This window comes from Chlamydotis macqueenii, chromosome 7, assembly GCF_036417535.1.
Source record: "Chlamydotis macqueenii isolate bChlMac1 chromosome 7, bChlMac1.mat, whole genome shotgun sequence".
NCBI classification, from domain to species: Eukaryota; Metazoa; Chordata; class Aves; order Otidiformes; family Otididae; genus Chlamydotis; species Chlamydotis macqueenii.
Genome location: NC_141562.1, coordinates 39,072,013 through 39,094,200, shown reverse-complemented (window position 1 = coordinate 39,094,200; position 22,188 = coordinate 39,072,013).

The following is a 22,188-nucleotide window of genomic DNA, read 5'->3' as shown; positions in this document are numbered from 1 at the left end:
GCTGCAGGAGAAACCAAAGCCTCAGCGAGTGCATCTTTTATAGAGAAACTGCATGCCTTGGGAGTGCTGCAATTCAGAAAATGAAACTCATTCCAGCATCTCTAACTCAGTATCACAAAATAACCTTAAAACAACACCTTTTTTTAAAAAAAAAAAAAGGCAATTTTTTTTTCAGCCTAAACTCTACTATGCATGCTAAGAACACACATATATATGATTTAGTGGGGGCTATAATTGATTTTTGGGTTGGGTTGGTAGCAAAGCCATTCAAGTTTTCAATGTCATTTGGTATACTTTAAACACAATTAATCAATACCTTAATAACAAAGGCAGCAGGATGCGTGCTGAGGTAACTATGCTTTAATTCTCCAGCTGTCTGGTGCAGATGTCGCTAGTGGAGTCTGGACGAAAGGCAGCCGACGGCGCTGGCCTGCGGTGGCAGAGTCGCAGTGCAGGTGAAGGATGAGTCGCAGCGCGGGTGAAGGATGCTCAGCGCAGGATTTCCCGGGGTGCTGGCGGCTGTGGCTGTGTGCGGGTTGTGACCCTGGGGACCGCGCGTGGGCAGAGCTGTCACTCCAGGAAACAGGGTTCATCTGATGGACTTCTGTAAAACCTACACACCAGGCATTGCAAGCAGAGCAGGGATCCAGAAAAGCTGCTTCTTAAGACAGAAATGTGATTAACACAAAATTAGCTCTTTAACAATGAAGAAAGGGTCCAGTGTTGGTGTGGAGAGTGGCAGAGCAGAGATTAAATACAGTGCCTGGGCAGCTGGCGTCCTGCACTCTCCCCACACTTATTCCTCCTCACTGACGTGAAATATATTTGTATCTGCATATTTTATGGCACCTTGGTGACCATGAACACCTTCTGTTGGATTTTGTTCCTGTTACATTTCTGGCCCAAGCCCTCACTTTCCTGGCCCTGACGAGTGCCCGAGAGGCAGGGCTGGCCCGGTGCCGCGGGGATCAGACGGGCTGGCCCGCGCTGCGTTCCCTCTGAACGGCGGGTTTCTCCCCGGGGCCGCCTGCTCAGCACCTCTGGACTGGCTGCTCACAATCTGGAAAGCATCTGCATAGATCCGCTTTCCAAATTATCTTTAAGGGTATTGTCTCAAGTGCATCTGCCTACTTACTGCACGTGTAACACTGTAAAATGTATCTGTACGCAGAGTTAAGAAACGCTCATTCTGGCCATACACTCGATGATGTGAAAACTGCTATTTTCAAGCGGTGGTGTGAGAAAGGTCTTTCCACAGGACTTGGGCTCAGACGACTCCTCTCTCCTCGCTGTTTTCCTTTTCAGCGCGCCGGTGAGGAGCAGGGAGCGTGGGAAGCGATGACAGGCTGTAAAACACCCATCCCTCCGGCTGGGCCCGCTTCGTTCTCCGTCAGCTCTTGCTGCAAAGCCTCAGCAGAGCGGTGATTGCTTTGATCCCTGAACCTGTCAGGTCGGGACAAATTCAGGTGCAACAGGTGTGTAGATATTTTTTTTATTTTATTTTTTTAAAGTGAAATGTAAAATTATATACTGTGGTTACGATTGGAAACATCGAATTCAACCAACTTCATACCTGGGATGAAGCAAAGGAGCGGCAATTGTGCTCACAATTGTGTCCATGCCCAGCTGGACCCCCTGGCCCTGCCACTGCTGCTGGCACCGTTCCCCTTGCAGCGTGGCCACCGAGAAGCACATCATCCACCATGTAAGTCACAGGGGAGCGCCTGCAGGAGCACGGCTGAGTTTTCTTTCATGGCGTGGTTTTGGCAGCGAGCGGGATGCCGGCCAGCCTCCCGTCCCCCTCCCAGCAGACCTGCAGACCCCAGTACATCACCCAGCACGGCAGTGGACACGCTGGTCCGTGTCAGCCTTTTAACTGGGGATTTCCAGGAGCTCCGTAACTGCTCGGAGCTGCTGCGGGAAGAGTGATTTGATGGAGAGATAACTCTTCCTTGGCTTCTTTATGCACCTCATAAAGACTGAGCTCAATAATCTGGGTGGCTTTGATTTTATATCCACCCACTTCTGGCTGCACTGATCGATATTGGCAATATCTCTACACAGGGACATTTTAACATTTCCCCACAGAAAGGTGCAGACGTGTGACACACTCATCTGCAAACCAGCAGCGTAGTTTTGCACAGGGATTCGTTCTAGGGTTGTGCTACACCCCATGTTCAGAAGCACAGCTCTCTAGAGCATCACTTTTAGCTTGATATTGATTATTTCTCTTATCTGTGGTCCAAGGATCAATGTGTACTGGAAACCCCAGAGCCTTGAGTTGAACTCCTTGTAGTATGAAACCAAACCCGCCGTCACGCAGCGGGATACAGGGCGCATGCCCAGGAGAGGTTCTCCGAGGAGGGATGCCATAACCCTTCCTCCCGCACTGCTCCCTGTCCAAGCGATGGAATTTCGGGCTGGGGAACCACAAGGACAGACCAGCCACTTCAATGCACGGAATGAGCTGATCCAGGGATGCTCCAGAAACAACTCCAAAACCTAAATTCTCTGCCACATAAATAATTATGCTAAGATGAACGGTTACTTTTGAGACTGGGTTACAATGTTTAAACAGAAAAGAGTCCTCTGCTTTTGTTCAAAATATGGAATTTGTTTTCCCTTGCTCTAAATTTTATAAAGGAGATATTCAATTCTGCACAGAGATAAATTCAAGAAATGGCACTTTGTTGGCCTTTAACCCTGTAAAAGCCATTCAAGGGAAGGAGGTCCTGCTTTCTAGACCATTGCCACCCCAGGCAATCCAACAGAAAGCCGCCGTGAAACTCACAGCTCTAAGAGAGATCAAACATCTTTCCTGGGTGGCCTTACAGAATTTTTGGCTTGTTTTAGGACTGACATTTAAAGCTGGTCTAATAGCGATATTTCCAGATTTCTGCTAAAATATTAAAACCTTACTGTAGGAATTCTAAAAACACTTTTCCATTATTTTATTCTGTGGAATAACTCAGAGTGCCTTTAGGAGATTCTTGGCACCAATTTTAGGTGAACATCGTTTACTGCTACCATGGCCAACTCACGGCAAGGAAAACTTATCCCCGGTGTGTCACTTAAAACACATCAAGTTTGTGGAAATAAAGATTAGATGTTATAGCAAGCCTATGTGTTACAGTTTTAATAGTGTGTGTAAGCTGAATAGTGTTAGTAAAAGTTTGTTCAGGAGTTGGTAAATCCCAGGGCAGAAATGCTGCCACACAGAGGGGATGTGCAGCTGTTTGTGAAAACTACAGCTATCTCAGGAAACACACAACCCAGTTGTAGTCGAAGGAAAACACCATCAAGCAATGGTTCTGTGCTAATTGCACAGTGGGAGTGAGGCTGGCTAATGGGGATCGTACAAAACAAATGAGGCGAAGATGGCCAGTTACGGAGCGTCCGCTCCAGCCTCCTTGCTTCCAAACGCTTAAAGTTCATCACCCTTTTCATGAACGCAAATTACAGTGATTATAACATATCCACACAACGCCTGCCGTCTGTCTGCAGGCCATCCAAGTCAACGCCATTAAAATCCAAACGAATGTAGATTGAAATGGCCTGTATAATATGATGTAAATGAAAATAACGCTGTGTTAAGTGGCAGCCTCTACTTGTTTGTAATGGATTTTACAGCTACCGAGACGGATGATTTTATATCAGGAGGGCGGATCTAACGGCCCATGAAATAAATGCCGCGGATAGATGCTGGATGACCCAGCCTGCTGTTCTCTTACTGCATCAGCCGCCAGGCTCACTCCCTGCAACAGCTCTTGGCTCGTCATTCCTTCGGGTGGCAGAGCGACAGGGAGCCAAAGAGCTCCGTCTCGCCGAATTGAGCTCAGCTTCCCTATGCTTCCCAAAGATGGTTTGTGCCTTGTTGGTCCATGCAACTCAGAAGCAGAAGGTCTCATTGTCATGCAGCCCTGTTACATGTGAAATAAAATGTTTTGATTTGGAGCCCATGGTGATTGTGTGTGACCATTCCGTAATGATTAGCCTGTTTGACCCCAGACTTTCTCAGGTGATACGTTACAACTACATCCTTCAACACGTTGCTGATTTTTAGTAGAGCAAGGAACCAAGGCCAGGCTCCTGCCCTCACCCAAAGGAAAGGCACAGCCCAGCAGAAATAAGACCTCCACTGAACAATTTATTTTCCTAAGTCGCAAGCAACCCAAAGGATGTGCATGTAAATACAATTCCTTACTTCTGTGCTGTGATATTCCCCTTCATGCAGCTATAGCCCTTTTTTTGGCTTGACCCAGTGCCTGTTGGGTCTTGCACCCATGGGCAACCTCCACCTCCCCATCACACCAAGGTCGGTAACACTGAAACTCACTTAGAGAGAGAAAAATGCTCATTTAGAGAGAGCTTTGGAAAACTCAAATATCGCAGCGTTTGAGGATCTTGCCCATGTAATTTGTAAGGCTGGGGAATACATTTAAAAGATGAATTAGTTAATATTAACACCCTCCCCCTAAACAGAGATAGTGGATAACGTACAGCACGAGCAGAAGACGCTGTCTTCACCTCCAGCCAGAACTGCCAGTATTTATTTATTGCCAATATTATCAGCAAAGCCCCGAGACTGTGTGTGAGGCTGTTGCTTGCAAAACGCCTGAATGTTTGTAGATGAAATACAAGATGGATAAAAAGGATCTTTATTCTGTCAGTTTGATGAATAATTACAGTATGGTAGCTCCTAAAAAGCTGTGCTTGTAACAGGTTTAATCATCGGAGTTATGGCTGAAAGAGAAATGGTTTATTTTTACTATATTAACAAAAGCTATGTTTACAATCAGAAAATTGACTGGATCGCTCCAGTCCTTTATAGGTGGATTAATTTGTGCTTAATTCAAATATATGGTATTGATTCTGGTAGTGCTGAATGTAACGGTGTTTCCAGCAAGGCAGGCCGCTCTTAAATCCTCAGACTCCAAATATTTTCCCATCTCTGCACCTTTTACAGTAAGTATGTTTTTTGCAATTCATGAAAATAGATGAACTTTCTTCAGTGCGAGGTTCGCTAATTGGAAACCAACGTCTGTGATGAAACTGTTGCACACCAAGAAAGGTTCCCTTCGAGATTCTGTTTGCAGTCTTGCGCCTATGCTTTTATGTGCCTGGAGTTTCTCTGTACGATTGAACTGCCGTAGCAATGATGTGGGAAAACGCGCAGACTCCTCATTCACATGCCCAGCAGTCGTGGTTGCAAGTCTCAGAAATCAGAGCCCAGAGCTCAGTTCTGTAAACAAGGGCTCTGGCTTGTTCGAATGGAATGGAATGGAACGGAATGGAAAAAAAACCCCAACCCATTGCGAGTTATCCCTGTAGTGCAGGAAAGCGCACTGGCAAATAGAAAATGAAAAGATCCAAATTGAGCTTTTGTTGTGATGTTAGGAATAAAAAAAAATTGTGTATCATTTTCTTTCACTTATTGTACTGGCAATACTTCAATGGGTTGGTAGTACATTAATCACTGCCATAATCTGGCAAACACCAAAAGTAAGATCTCAACATGAGACTGGTGGTATTTTGGATAGGAACCAAGCCTGGTGTCTATCTGAGGCCCTTGCTGTGCTCCTCACCGTGGAGGAACCCACAAGTAACTGGACCTTCATGGACGTCCTGGAGGTAGAGAAGTCTGGGGCACGAAGGAACCTCAGAGAAAACCCCTTCCGAAAGGTTTGTAGCAGAAGACCCAGAGATGCTCCAGGCTACCCCAGCTCATTTCCCTGAACCACTAAGGCTTTGCCGGAACAACGTTTGCTCTTTGCTGAGCTCAGGTCTTTGCTCTCAGGGTCCATAATCTGCCATAATTAGACCAGGAAGGATATGGGTAAAACAACGTCGCCAAAGCCTTCAGAACGAGGTGAGTTTAATGTGCCTAATGACAGTGAAACTTGAAAACACTATGCTAAGTGCTTCCTCACTTTTTGAAGAGCATTAAGTTTGGAATTTAGCCCAGAAAATGCATCTGCCCCTGCAATTTACACCTCATTGGCTAAGGGTAAAGAGGGAGGAAATGAAGATGACTAATTAAGGAAAAATAAATTAGTCTCACTTTGTATGTAGCCACTTTGGATGATTTTCTGTATACAGGAAAGCTGTTTAGGGGCTGGCTTGTTTGGCCTTCGATTCTGAAATAACGACGTTTAAGTCTGTGTCTGTAACAAACCGCCAAGTGAGTTGATCAAGATTTTGCTAAGGAAAAAAAAATGCAATATCCTGGTTCTGGCTAGGACAGAGTTAATCCTCACCAGAGCTGGGAGAGGAGCTGGAGCCGGTGGCCCCTGGGGCTGGGGACACAGCTGGGATGGTTACCAGTTACCCCACAGCTGGGACAGGTTACCCCAATGAGCCCCAGGGCTGGTCCACCCCATGGGACTCCTGCTCAGGGGATAAAGTGGGGACGGGGCTGGGGGTCAGTTTGGCTGCTGGGGAGGGAGCTGGGCATCAGGATCCGCTGTGAGTATTGCACTGGAAATTACGGGCTTTGGTATGTTCTGTCATTGGTGTTTTATTTTCCATCCCTGTTTTCTTTTCTTCTGCTGTTCTGTCAAATTGTTTCTATCCAAATTCATGAGTTTTGCTTTTCTTTCTTTCCTGATTCTCCTCCCCATCCCACTGGAGGGGGAGTGAGTGAGCAGCTGTGTGGTACTTTAGCTGCCGAGTGGGGCTAAGCCACAACAGCAATATATCTCGGAAGTGCTCTTTCCCCATTGTTGCATTTCTCTCTTTCCATGAGGATTTGCTCTCACTTCTTTATGTGCCAAGGATGATGCCAATACTGCTATTTTTGAGACCTTTGACAAAGGAAAGTCAGATCCTGAGAGTAGATAAAGCTTTCCTGGAAGTATGCTCATTTGGTAAAAAAAAAAAAATCTTCTGATGTAAAAGTTCCAGGTGTGGTTCTTTCCTGGTGCTGGCATAATCAGGAGCAAATCAAGGAAAGTCTGGCCCGCTCTTGGGAGCTGCTGAGGATGATGTTCCCGAGTGATTTACAGGAAACTCAGTGCTGCTCACCGGGAAATGTACTGGTTTCACCACAAAGATGAAAACAAGGATCTAAAACATCCTCAGCCAGATGGGCCGGCTGCTCCACAAAAGGATAGGGAGGAGGTGTAAAACCATTTTCTGTCTGGCCCTGTGCAGGTCTCTGTGCCCTTGAGGGTGCACGTTCCTCACCATCCCCAAAAAAGGGAGCGATGGGGTCAGGCAGGAGCAGGGGCTGCACCCTTTGCCCCGGGAGGTGTGGGGCAAGGTGCACCCACAGCTTTGTCTGGGAACGAGCCAGGGAGAGGTGTGAAAGTAAAAATGCACACCTTGGAATATAAAACCAAAGCAGAATAATTGCAGACGTGGGAAAAGGGAGATTAAAGTAGGAATGGCACCAGTTTCTTCTTTCTGCAGCTGCAGAATAATGTTCTCGTCAAGTGGGAAACGACAGCTTTTGTTGGTTTTTCAATGCCAGGTTTTGCTGCTGTTTTCTAAAAGAAATGACTGAAGATTTCTTCTTTCCTGCCTCTGAAGTCTGTTACTGTGAACATAGCCCATGAGCTCTGGCTTCAGGAAAAAAAAGCTGGTGTACCCCCAGGGCTCAGTCACCATGGGGCTCCCAAACCCCACGAATCTGGGGAATGCAGGAACCTGTGGGGAATGACCTCCCATTGTCTGGCCGGGACAAGCTTTGGGAGAAGAGGGACACGAGTCATGAGGACATGATGTAAAATAAACACTGCACCAAGAATGTCTCCCAGGAGGTCTTGAGCATTACCAAGGTTGTAGAGACTCCGTGGTACCTGTAGCATATGTTAACTTCAATCCCAAAGGCTCTGAGGGACATCTGCAGGGTGGTGTTGGATCTAATGGAGTTGGCTATCTGAGCAGATTCCTGTGTAACTTTTGATTTCTTCTGGCTGTCAGTGCCTGACTATCTTGATACACCAGTCATGACGCTTTATGGGTGAAAGGTATATTATTCTTAAGAAAGAGCTCACAGTCTTCACTTCTTCTTTTAGATTTTAATGCGGTTTGATTCTGTTCATAGAAATGGTTGGTTATTCACTGCTCCTCGTTACAGAGAAAGAGCTTTTTTTGAGAATGCACACTGGGCACTCCTTCGTGGGGCAGCAAAGGTTTGGGTTCATTTTGATTCATCATAATTAGAAAAAAAAAAGATGAAGATTAAAAGACATATGACTGTCTTCATTGCATTTTGCTCTCTCTAGCAGCAGTAGCATCTCTTCTGGCTCCAGTGGTAGGAGAAAAAAGTTCTCTGAGATAAAAAGACCGGCAACTTATACCTAAATATTGTGACTTTTGCTAGGAGCAGAGTAGAGGGTGTGTCATACAAGTGTTGGATTTTCATTTTTTGCCTGAAATTCAAGTAGCTGGATGCCACAGGAGATGGCCTTCTGGGTGGGCTTTCCAGCTCACCCTTAGGCGAGGCAGGGAAGAATGGGTGACGCTCAATAGATGTCCTGAGATGAGGAGGATGAGCAAACTTCATGCTGATCAAGCTTTCTGAAATTAGCTTTGTTTTAGCTAGGCCAAAACTAGTTAAAAAAAACAAACCAGTCAGTTCAGGTAACAGGCAGCACATTCTTGTTGTAGAAAAAGAGTACGTAAAGGAGCAGCACAAAAACGGATAGTGTTTTCTTCTGCAAAACCACAGGTCCTTAGATTAAACGAATCAATAATCTATCTGTATCCTGATAAGAACAGTCATAAATTACTCAAAAATTCTGGTTTGGAACAAGTCTTTGGGCATATGGGCAAAGAGAGAGCTGCTAAGTGCTGCCGCTGGAGCCACCCGTGCATATTGCGGATTTAACGATTCTGTCTGCTGTCACGGCAATTGAGGGATGGGATGAAACATGAGCCAGCAGTGACAAAGCCTTGAAGTAACACAGAATAAATGAAGTAATGACTTTAAATTGTGTGCCGCACAACATATTTTAAATCCAAGCATTGATTCTGAGTCTGAGCAAATCCTATTGCTTGGGATTCGTTATACACGATAACAGGAGAAAACAGTAAATTCTCAAATTTTCTAACAAAGTGTTTCTCACAGAGCCATTGGAAATCTAGGAATTAAGTGGGTTTTTTTTCTCTTCTGGTTGCAAGTTCGTTGCTGTGGCTCATGGTGACAGGGTGTTTCCAGCCGCCAGAGCTGGGGGCAGGCAGGGCAGCCGCACGCGTGCCCGCGGTGAAGCCCGTTTCCAAGAGAAGGCTGGCCGGGTGCCCACCATTCCTTCCATGCTTCCGAAATGAGCTGATGATAATTCAAAGCGTTCAGCCTGGCCCTTTGTCCCACTGCCAACGTTTGCGGCTTTATAACCACATGCTGGCAGCTGAGTGTTCCCCTGCATCACCCGCATGAGGGAAATGAAGAGAACGAGTACAGAGAGAAAACATGATGCTACACAAAATGATATTGAAAGCACACAGTAGGAACAGATTTTTTTTTTTTTAGCTTTTTCCTCCTCTCCTCTCCAGTTCTCATCATGATAGAGAGAGCTGGTGTTTGCAAAACAAATAGAAACCTCTGTTCAGACGCGTGTCATCAGCAGCGAATGGGGACAGGACACTCACTGGATTACCAACCGGAGGTCTGTACGACAGCCTTGGCATGCTGGCTCCTCACCTGGGCTGTCTGTGGAGCTGAGAGATCTGCCAGGAGTGACTCATCCCACCACAGGACAGAGGCCAGGAGGTCCCATTGCACTGCCCAGCAAGCGCACAAGGCATCACCCGGCCAGCGCGGACATGAGCATCGATGCTACAGATGGGCAAGGCAAGGTGAATCCCACTGCAGCAGATCCTTATGGTTCCTCCTGGGCTGGAAGCTCGTCCTTCTATGTGATGTAGCTGAGTGGCAGCCTTTTGATGGGTCTCTTTTGCTTCCTAAATACCAAGGGAGTAACCTGACGCATCTCAGCCCTTGGCTCCTGAAGATGACCCTTCATACTGCTCTAAGGACCAGCATGCTTGAAGAGATATGGATTTATTTTTTTTCCCCTCTGACTTCTATTAAATTAAATTTTACAGCAATACAGCATCAATAAGCTTGGAGGATTTCTGCTGAAGATGCTTTGCAGTGCTGAATGATGCCTTTGGGGGATTGCTCTGCAGTTTGCAGCCTCCTCCATGAACCTCTCCCGTGACTGGAAAGGGCAAAATGGCAAAGGGGGGGGACGGTGGGATTCATCCACCAGTGACTTTATCTGTTACTTTCAAAGGTCATATTGAGAAAGCATTTAATAGTCAGTTGTGTTATCTGCTACTCCATCATATTACAAAACATTTCTCAAGAGAATATTTTAATACCATTTTTGTTTTGCTTACCAGAAACTCTGATATTGGACAAACAAGGCCCTCAGCTTGTAGCTACATCTGAGAATTTGCCAGTGGCTCAGAAATACAGGATAATAACGTGTCTTTTCTAATGCAGGGCAGGGCTGTTCCTTTGGTGATTTACAGACTTCACAGCTACAGCAAGTCACTGTGTGACTGTGTAGTCACTGTAGATTTACTGCTCTCTACACGAGCATCACAGGAGCAGTAGGGCAAGCAGATGCAAACCTGAGAGAGTCACCACTTGTTCCAGCGTGGCTTGGGGGCAGATCTGTCTCATGCATCTGAGTTTTGCTTATGGGCCAAGCAGAACTTCCAGACAAAAAATGAAAACAAGTGCTGTGAGGAATAAAATCCTTAACAGATGAGGAGGGGCAGGGAAGTGCATGCAAAGCAGGTTGGGTCTGCGGGGTGTAGAGCTGCAGTGCCAAATAGCGTCCCTTGTCCTTCCTCCTAAATGTTGTCCATTTTCAATCCTAACGTTTGAGATCTTGGTGCAAACTGTTGGAGTTAAATGCCAGGATGTCTGGCTGAGACAGAAAAAGCCTTGTTGGGTCTTCTGTGCCTTGTTGGTCTGCACCAAGAGCAGCCTTTTTACAGTCCCTTCACTGTCCAAAGCGTTGTCTGTGGCTTCCGCATCAAAAATGAATCCTCTCTGGTGCAAGATTTTGTGAGGGGAGGCTTTGAGAATACAGATTTTCTAACAGATTTTCAGAAGAACAGACATAGGAGGTTTTTTAAGAGGGGAGCGAAGATGCTTCAGCCTAGCTCTAGCCTGGTCCTGTGGATCGGACCCCGCGAGCGACTGGAGAGCGCTGAGTGTCCCCTGGGGTCCAGCCCAGCTGCTCTCTTGACTTGAATGGAGGTGCTAAAGTAGAACTGGTCCCAAGAACCAAAAAGATCTGATGACCACCTCAGTCCCCTGTGGGAATCCATCTCACGCCATCCTACTATCTGTACGTACAATTTCTCAGTACAGTTTTACAGAGCTGGAATTGTCGCAGCCAGCTGGGCTCTCATTGCCGAATAATACATCATTACCATGACACTGTTACTAACGAACTAATAACAGCTCCAGATGGCATGGGTGCATTATGGGAGCTCCTGACCATGAAGAGGCAGTCTTGAAAAAAATCTTAAATGTTATCTTTGAATACGCTACGTTGTGTCTTCCAAAGAAGCAGGTCCAAGAGGTCAACAGATTAAATGTAATGCAAAGCTCGAGGTACTCAAGATCCATCTGGAAGGGAAGGATACCTGCAATTAGAGGTTCATGACAAAGCAATGGCTTTCTCAGTATTTTCCTATAAGCAGATTTTAAAATGCCTCATGTTATGTGAAGGCAATTGTACAAAGTAATGAAGAAGGGGGTTTGTCAATGTCTTTGGTCTCTGTTGCTGTCAGTATGAAAGTGTGAACGTTACCGCCAACAAAAACACAGCAGAAGTTGGCAGAAAACGTTGAACTTTTCAGAGGAAAGAAAAAAAAAAAAAAGATATTTTCTACAAAATCCTGTAAAATACATATTCTTAATGTTCCAGGCCTGTGAAGAGGGAGGAGCCTTTCCCTTCACTGGGACATAAAGGAGCGTTACTGATAGCCGCACTAACTGCGGAGAGGGTGAGCAGGGCTTCCAAACAGGCTGGGAAGGGAATTCTTCATCCACCTGTTTTCTTTTTCCAAATGAGAAAAATAAACATGTTGTTGTTTCTGGGTCTGTTGTTCTCCCTTCGTTGTCAAAGCAGATGCTTGCTCAGTTAAAAAAGATGGAAAGGTCTGTGCTTCCTGGAAAGGGCATGTTTTCATTTCAGCTGGCGCTTTTTAAATGATAAGGAAAATGATGTTCTGTTTTTTCTTCCCGAGTATCTGTTTATCCTTGTTGCTGTGGCTCCGCTCTGAACTATTGTAACACGGTGGGAGGATTTTTTTCTCTCATTGCTGGGTCGTCGTACAACCAAACTGCAGTAGCAGGCAGGCGGTTCTCTCGCAGCCCCTTCCATCTCATGTGTGCCTTCACTGAGAGAACCACGCAGGGGTCCTGCGGGGGAAGCGCCACAGCCGTGCCCCAAATTCGGTCACCGATCGATGTCCTTGATGATGGCTCGGGTGGAGTTTCCTTCGGTGCCTGCTGGCTCTGCTCCCACCATTCCCAGCCCCAGAGCTCTCCTCCGGTGTAAAACCAGTTCTATGGTGCTTGGCTTCAGCAGGAGAGGTGATTCTCTTTGCTAGCTTGGATTTTATTTCAAATATCTGGTTGAGAGTTTTAATCTGCCGCACGCAGGTGCCGCTGCAGGTGAGCGCTATGAAAAGCATATGTTTGCTTGCGCTGTTGGAATCTGAAAAAGCTGTTATTTTAAAAAACTTCCTTCAAGAGTCTGTGTGTAAGCATTGCCAAATATTCTCAGCTGCAGATGTATCGAACTTTATATTTAAAAACACATTTCAGACTTGTAAAAAGACTCAATTACAGCAGTTTAAGTACAAAGTAAAAATTACAGGTATTTCATTTAGGGAGCTGGTGTCAGGCCCCTGTGCGCATCCTCCAATTCCCAGGGAAAAGAGCGTTTTTCTTGATAAATCCCTTTTGTGCAAGGCTCACACCAAACACCGCAGCAGTTGAAATCCCATGTTTCAGGGCAGGAGGGACCAGCAGTGCTGCTGCCCATTGTTCAGGAGTGGCTGGCTGGAAGATGCGGCTCGCTGAGGCTGCCTCGGTGTCTGCCCTTGCCTTTCCTGAAGATGCTTGGATGCATCAGAAACCCCACTTCTCCCATTAAAACCAAAGGTGGATGTCAATGCCGCACTGGACAGAGAAGACTCAGCCCCTACTTGTCCCCAAGAAGCCTTGGGTAAGTGGCTGAGAGAGATCGAAGGATAAAGGAATATGTGCTTAAATTCAAAGAATCCATGGTTTCATTTCTCCCAACAGGGGAAGCCAGACCAGAGCTGGTTCTTGCTGGTGTAACTGTGGGTAACAGTGAGTAAAAAAACCCATGCCCCCTTCCCCCAGCTTTTTCCTTTATAAGTAAGAAAATAAGAACAAATAGTTGTCCCATGGCCTTTCCTGGCAGAAGTGAGCCTGAGGTCTGCGCTAAATTTGAAGATTTGAAAATTAAAAAAAAAAAAAGCATGTGGCTGGGTACTAAAAGCAAAGTTGGCAACACCAAAGAAATGCATTTTCAGTTGGAAGAGAGGTTGTTGGGTCAATGGTGGTGCTTGGTCTCTGGACACATCTCTATGTACGGAGCTTCACTCTTCAGACAGGGAGCCTGTACGGGGTACATGGATGCAGCGGCTGCCCACCAGCTTTGCTCCAGGGCTGGAGGCAACGTTTCAGGTTCCTTAGTTGGAACTGGAGCTCCGGTTCACACAAGGGACAATGTGCAGGATAAGCATTCAAAGGACGGGGGGAGGAGAAGGGGCACACAGAGAGGATGCATGGGAACAACCACTGTTGTTGTGCCAATGCATAAAGGCTGGGCAGGTCAAGAGGTCCAGCTTTCACCTGGGGATGGGAGCAGAATGAACAGGATGCTCCTTTTTCAAAAAAAAAAAAGTTTCTGTGTTTTTCTTTGAAACAACAAGCCAAAACTAATTCTGCAGAGTTCTTCCAGTGAAATATCTCTAGTTGCTTCCCAGGGAGCATTTGGTAGGAGCAGACAGCTGTCCCACTTGTGGGAGTGCTTCTGCAGAGTCACATTTCGGCCGCAGGGAAAGCGGTAATGTGCAGCCATTGTAGACTCAATGACTACGGTATAATTTTATTTATGAGTAAATAATGCTTAGCACCGAGCTCACAAGCATTAATCTTAAAGCAAGGGTTTTACTTCTACATTTCCTCCTATTGTAAAATTAATAACAGGTGAGACGCATCGGTGAATTTAAAGGGCTGTTATGCCGGCTGCGCTGGGGAGGCATCCGGGTTTGCTTGTTTACCGACACAGCTGCATTCCCGACCTCTGCCGAGGCAGATTTTCTGGGAACCTTGGCCACCTCAAACAGCCAGGTGCAAATCCAAGGTGATGTTTTGAATGTACCTGCTTCCACTGAATTAGAGCCCTCTAGTGATGTAATAATAAATCTATTCCAAAGGCTTCCAGTGAGCGGAGTTGCACTGGGATGTGTTGAATCATCACACCAGGGAAGTTTTGTGGGAACGACAAAAGTGATTTGCAGGCTCAGATTTGCCTCTCTGAATGTCAGTAACCCCGTTGCTACCAGTGTGTATGGCTCAAAATGAACCCCGCCAGCCGGCTTGCGTCTGAATGCCCTTCCCATCCTCATTTCTCATGAGAAAGTGTCTCTTAAAATGCCCCTGTATGAGTGAATGTCCTGCTCGCCCTAGTCTTGGTCTTGACTTTATGGCTTCTCCTTGCCTCCAAGGTCCTCCTTTGATTTGCCCTCTTCCAAACGATACACTTTCATTTTAAAATCCTTATTCATAAATGTCAGTGCTTGCAGAGATAAGTAAATGTGGGCTCTAAGTCTTTATTTAAACTCATAATGACAGCTTCTGATTGTTGATGTACCTGGTGTTAAGTGGCTTCTGTTGGCTTGTCGGCCCAAATCAGCAGCAATAGGGTGCCTCCCAGCCGTGCAATAGAGTCTTTCACCCTACCAGTCGTGAGGAGTTTGTGTATCGTACGTACCTGGGGTTGCAGCTCTAAGACATACCAATCCCTCTTTGGAGATTTATTGGGCATTACTCTGTCTTTTAACTACAAATTTGCCCATTTCCTTTTGTGATGTGATGTGTCGAGGCAGTGTCGGCATTTGCTTGATCCCGGTGAAATAGGGAAGTCGTTCAGCGATGAATGGAGCGATTACTAAATTATTCATATGCAGCGTCTAGAAAACCTTACATTGGTTTCCTAAATCAGAGGAACTAGAAAAAGTGGAGACCTCAGCTAATACCCCTGTAGTAATGTGTCATTCTGAAAGGAGTTAGAACTAATATTTTGTCACTTTTCAGTGCTTTTGGTGAATGCTGCTATGTAGAAATGTTTTGTGCTCTTTGATGGAGAGCCGTGGATGTCATATTCTGACTATTTTAGAGTTTGCAGTCCAAGGAGCATTGCAGGCTTGCATTCTAGCAGCAATAATGGGAAACGATTACCGAAAGTGCATCTTCATTGTCCGCGAGGTGGGAAAACGAGGCGCTTGTAAGCGGAGGGTGAGAGGCGTTTTGCAAGGTGAAGGGAGGCAGAGCCGGAGCAGAGTGTGCTGGGAGGATGCTCCGGTGGCTGGTTTGGGCTGGGCTGGTGGAAAGCCCCCGCCAAAATGAGAGCTGCTGCATGACTTGATGGAAGAGGTCATTTCCATGCAGCTCCCGCGGGACATTACCTGGGGAAGCAGTTTAGATATTATTGCAAACATGGGTAAACTGTAGGCAGTGCTATGCTGACATTAAACTGTAATTGTTTTTCTTTGTTGTTACACTTTTTTTTTAACTTTTCTGAAGATGTGAAGAGGATTAAGTGACACCATTGAAGATATTCTTCAGGGCGCGAGGGCACAACGCTTTACCGAGGATGCAGAATGTCACTTTAACGCTTTCTTTGATCTTCCCCTTGCTCTGTTTTCCTTCAGGCGTGGGATTCAGAATTATCGTACGGGCATGATTTTGAAAAGCACATTGTACTCCAGGGATTAAAAATAGAAGGCTCCGCATTTGCTATACATGCTGCGGGCTGGCCTCACAAAGCAGACCTCGTGAGCTAATTCTGTCCTGGCGTTTGGATGCAGAGGAACAGCGGGCTCGGACGTCTTGTTCACCAGCGCTCGCTGGGATGGGGAGCGGCTTTCTGCAACGCCGCTGAAATCCCACCTGCAGTGTTTGTGCTTTGGCGGGGACCCGGCTGGGATTTCTGAAGGGTGCGCAAGGTGATGTGGGGCAGCTTGCTTGGAGCAGCAGCAAACGTGGGGTCCATCATCTGATGGACCGGCCCGATGCAGCCCTGATGTGTGACGGGTGAACCGCTGTGCGTCAGGGACTGCGTCCACACCGCTCCAGCTGTCCCAGCACAGCTTCCTGACAGGGACGTTGTGGGGGAACCTCACTAGCAATACCTTGTGCAAGGGCATCGAGTGCAGATCCCTAGTCATTTCGCTAGCTGTTCCTCTAGCCCAATGCTCCCGTGTGTGTGGTTCTCCAAGCTGTCCAAAGCCTGGAGGGGGCAAGGCAGCCCCCACCACGAAGGTGTGATCCTGAAATGCCATGCAGGAGAAGGCACCTCTCCATCTTGCATCTCTGCAGGAAGCGCATTAATGTTTGTATTTCCTAGTTGCAGGTGGTACCTCCTTAGTAGTCCTTATAACTGTGATCGTGGAGCAGTACCATGTATGATTTCATCCAGTTCTCCACGCTGCTGACTAATTCCAGTCCCGGTGAGAAATCACCAGGGGCTGCCAGCACTGCCAGCGTATCACTGGAGTAAGCTGGAAGGGGTTTCCTAAAAATACATTACACAGTGCGATCCACCGCAAGGGCCTTTTCTGCCTGTTGTCTCCTTACAGCTCCATTTACAATTAACATACCAAAAGTATCTCCAACCTAAAGAACTTTGAAATTATTCCGGTGTTTCAGTCAGACAGTTTCTGTGTTATCAGCAGTCTCAAACACCGTTCATCCTCCTGGTATAAATCATTTCTGATGTGTAACTGATCTGGAGGAACACCAAAGTTCTTTCTCCGACCAAATGTCTTCATGTGGTCCCAGGATGGAGAGGTCCTCATGTGACATAACTGTGCAACCTCAGGTCATCATGATGACTGAGGAGCAGGCAAGGTTCAGCTTTAAGCTGCTAGCAGCAGCTATTTCTTTGAAAGTCCAGTCTCTCACTCCAAACAGCTATTTTTCAAATAGCCTAAGCCAGATGGAATCTAACTAGGTAAATATGAAAATAAAAAGCTCTGAAATGTCGTTAATGTTGACTTCGAAGAAAAGTTATTCTAATGAGTTCCAATTATCAGTAAAAAAAAAAAAACCAAACCCAAAAACTTTTGCCAGGCAGTTCCTATGGTTAACAAGAGATGCAGATGTTTTTGCACTAATTGTTCTAATCTGTGTTTCCCTGCTTTGCATTCAGAGTGCACCAGCTCGCATTGCCCCACGGTGTTTCGGTATGAAAAACTGGTTCCATGATGCTTTATCTCCCCAAAATGGAGAAATAAAACCTGCTGCACTTTGCATTTCAAAGTTATAAAAAAAAATTCATAAACTTCTGAATTTAAAAAAAGAGACTATGTTTCAAAGATCTTTAGAGGCATAGTATCCTAATTTGTAATTCCATTTATTGTCAAAAAATTCATTTCACCAAGCTCTTCTCCTGCCCCCGCACCCATCCTCACCTCAATCTCTTAAGAAACATCGTCAAACAGATTCAAAGCAAAGAGAAAGTAAATGCAAGGCCTGAGTTGGAGAATAGTCAACATAAATGGTGAAAATGAGTCAGAAATTAAACTCCTGTGCTCCAGAAGAAATATTCTAGGCTTCACTTGACATCTTCAGTTTGCTTTAGACAGGAAAATGTTCCTGGGGAAATGTTTCTCTAGTTAAAGGAAAATTGTAATGCTGTGAAAAACACTGAACTTGTCAGAAACTTTGCAGTTACGTGCTTGAAAAGAAAGCGTTGACTGGGTTTTTATCGTGTTTTTCAGATGAGTGTCAGAAAGGACTATTTCATGGTGGTGAGCCTGCCTGGCAACTGCTTTCTGCCCCGGTCCCCCCAGGGCCCAGGTTCTTCAGCCCTGTGCTTTTATTTCGGATGAGCTACGTACGGCGTTGCTACGGCTCAGCCGAATGCTGTCAGCTACGGGGATCTCTTTTGAAGCGCACATTTATTTCAAATAATCAGGTCAGTGTTTCATCTGGGTTTAGTTTCTGTTGTCCACATGAGCCTGGTTAACTATAACCTTAACCTGGAACCTGTCCTCTAATGAAAAATAACACTGTAGTGCGCTGCTGCTGGTAATCGGGGTTCCGAAGGGAAGTCTCTTGAATCTCGATTGGAGAGACCTTCCTACTCATGCAGTTCTTAATGAGGCTGTTAAAAACCTGCTCATCTCTAGTCAAGAATGCTTCCTCAGAATGGCAGAGTAAGGGCAAAGCTCCCGGGAGCTGCAGTGCCTTCCGCCGTGAGCCTACCCGGCATCGCCCCGCGTCCCACGGAAGAGGCTGCGTGGTCGCGTTCTGCCCGTGGCATGGCGGCTCACTTCTTGTGGCTCTCCTACCCCGAAATACCCATTCCATATGTCATTTCTGAAAAAGCTGGCAAAACTTTGGGTGAGATGAAGCGAAGGACCCAACAAAGGCAGAAAGTGGGTGAACATGCTTCATTTGGGTGGGGAAATCTGCACTTTGGTGGCTTGGCTGTAATAAAAGCTTGGCAAATGAAGGGCTCCTCCAAATGTATTGTTTGGGGAAACAAAAACCCAAAACAAAAAAAAAATTCACTCACAGTAAAACCTTGTGTGTATGCATCTATGTATATATACATAAACACACACAATTGTAATTGCTAGCTATTTTTATGTTAATTAATTATGCTGATGCCTACCATCATATATGGCAGATTATCCTGAGCTGGTTAATAATTCCATGTCTTTGATCTACCTGTGGCCTCCTGGGGTTACTGCCACATTCAGTGTCCCCTCACCTTTGTGAAAATGATGTTTCAAGGAGAACAAATGGGGTTTTGCCACAGAGCACTTAAATACCCAGCCAACGTCAGGGTAAATGAAATATGCGCTTAACTGAGGGCAACGGGCTATTGATACCAATCTCAGTGGGACTTAACAGAAACTTAAAATAAACCTTGTGGAATTCCTTGCTCAGAGGGCACGTGGATGCCATTGGCAGTGCTGGCTAGCTGGTCCTTCTGCTCAGGTTCGTACAGTATGGGTTATCTTTAATAAATAAATTACATTTTTACTTCATCTGGTGCTTTATTGTGTTACAACATTGCACATAGGAGTATGGCCATGGACATAGTTTAGTAGGCATGGTGGTGTTGGGTTGACTGTTGGACTTGATGACCTTGGAGGTCTCTTCCAACATTAAAGATTCTATGGGGAGAATATTAAGAGACTTTCAGGCACTGGGATGCTTATGCCATGATCACACAGGCCTGTAGTAGTCCCGTTAACTTTTATTGTAGGTAGTGTACATGGAACAGACACGTAGCCCTGCTTTTCCCCCTCTGAAACGTACCATCAGTGTGTGAAATGTCGCCGCAGATTGATAGAAAGCTAAAAACATTTGAGACCCATGCTTCCAGCCAGCCAGATTCCTTCGAAGAGGTTTTTGCAGGCAAGCTGCCAAGCCTGAAACTGCAGCCACCGAGAGAGATTTCGCTTTGCTCCGGCTCATTAGCAAGAAGCAGCTGTTAGTTCATTCAGTATTAATGCCAGCTGTAATGACAGACACCCACTTGTGGGAAGAGGTGAATTTGGAGACAACTGTAAAGAAGGACTCCGTGCCAAATTGCACAGTATCAGTCAGGGTGGTTAAATTATAACGAGACTCAATTTTTGTGAAACCATAAAGGAATAATGATAAAAGTAGGAAAATGTACATACATACTGCTGACTCAGCAGACTCCTACTATAACGCATGCACTTGGCTTGAAATTGTTGCAACATATAAAATGAAGAGGACTTTTGCTGGGGTGGTTTCAAATGTCAAGATGTAAGATAGATAGAGATATATACATATTTTTATATATATGTATGATACTGTTCATGCTTGATACAACCTGATGTCGTGGCTGCTACTTCAAAATTTTGCCCCAGGGAATATCTGAAAAAAACCTTCCTGAAATGAAACTCACTTAATTTATCTGCTGCTTCTGAAAGTACAGGAAAAGACTTCAGAAATACTGAACGGTTTTTCTCCCTTTTAAGAATTAAAAAGGAAACAATAGATCTGCAGTAAGGATATTCCTTGCATTACAAAATCAGAAAACATAAAGCCAAAGTATTTGCTAGAGGCAATGTGTTTCTGCACAAATTACTCATTTTGCAGAAGTAGGCAGGGCTACTAAACGAGGGGAGGGCAGGAAAGAAGATCACCTGGAAGGTGTCGGCTCTGCTGGCAACAATGGGAGTAATTGGATTTACTACTTGTGTGCAAAACTCAGATGAAAGCTACTGATTTTGTAAAAGAGAGGAAAAAACTGTAAAAATTATCTTCTGACTTGTTGGCGATGGGAAAGAGTGAAGAATGAGGGCGGGTGGTTCAGCGGCTCCTCCCACCTCGGAGGTGGCTTTCCCCAGTGCACGCCTGCGAGCCGAAGATTGCCTGGTTACTTCTCTGCCCCTGCAGCGGTGTTGATGGGCTCTGCGGCATCTCAGGCTTTGCGTTTCCCCCTCTTCCGCATCTTTGCTCATGCATTTCACGTGGGCGGAAGACAGAGTTGAAGGCGGGAGTGTGAATGCCACCGGAGTGGCGCATTTCAGGGTCTGGCTTTCCCGCGCAATAGGCGCATCCAACCGATGGCAGTTACAGAGGTGATCTCTTTCCCTGGGAAACCTCAGCAGTTTCCCACCAGCCCTCCCAAACTTGCTTTTTTTCTTGCCTAACTTCACCTTTCTCCAAAGGAAACCTTTCTTCTAAATGGCACCGTTCTCATTTGTAAAACATCTGAGCAGAGAGGCAGGTTTCTGCAAACATCTCATTCCAAATGTTGCTCTCGGTTGTCCTCTCTCTTTGGATGCTCTCAGCTCTATCAGGCTCTTGTTCACCCTCTTGTTATCCAAGTAACTTTTAAAATAATAAAAAAAAATAATTTAAAAAAAAGGATGAAATCCAGCACATCTGATCAACGCTGGTGTCACGCTGTGCCCTGCAGCCATGGTGACCAGCGCTGCTACAAGCCACGCTTCACACCTCGTCCTTGCAGCATTTCACACCCTCCTGGATGCCGACAGCTATCTGACTGCATAAAAGAAACACAAATTAAGGAACAATTACTTTGCCACTAAAAAAAAATCTGTTCTGAACAGAACATGAGTTGGGTTTGGTTTTTTTCCCTCTGTCAGTTCCTGAGCTCAAGCCATTAAGATCCTCTCCTCGCTCCAGGAGCCAAGCCATTTCCATGAGGAAAACCCTTCTCCACCTTCCACCGCCATGGGCCAGCTGCAGTGGCACCCAAACGTCCAAGTAACCTTCTCATTTCCCACCGTCGCTGCATGTCACCGCTCTGGAATTACAGAGCAGTGCCCTGCCCTGGAAAAGAGCCGTCTCCATGGGCACTTTCCATGGGTGGGCTGCTCCAAGTGACCTTCTCCCAACCCGGGCAGCCTCCTCGTACGCTGAACCCATGAGTGGTGGGAGGACCACACCTTCCAAGGATGCGAAAAAAATCACTCCTCGTGTGCTAGCAAATAAGCGGTGGTGGACATTCTCTTGGTGCGGACCCTCCCTCTCCCCCCTCTGCCTCTGCTGTTTCCAGCCAGGTCTCCCTGGCGCTGAGATACCAATGGAAGAATACTTTGGGAAGTTCACAATTGCAGGATTTTAGTTGTTTTTTTTTTTTTTTCCGGACCATTTTACTGCATTTCAACCTAGCTGTCAGCATAACGCTTTCAGAATTGTACGTGTAGCTAGCCAGACGCACGGGGTTTAGCAGCAAGAGGACAGATATTTTTGACCACAGAGCAGACAATATTATGCCCTGGGGTGTGAGAATTTCCTTGGTAGGAAACTCTGACCAAATTACCTACTGCTGCTGTCGGCTTTGCGCTCGTGCCACCACCTCTTTTTGAGTTGAACGGGAAAGCCCAAGTTCTCCTGACAGACAGGATCTTTGCTATGTGCTGTACCCACGGAAA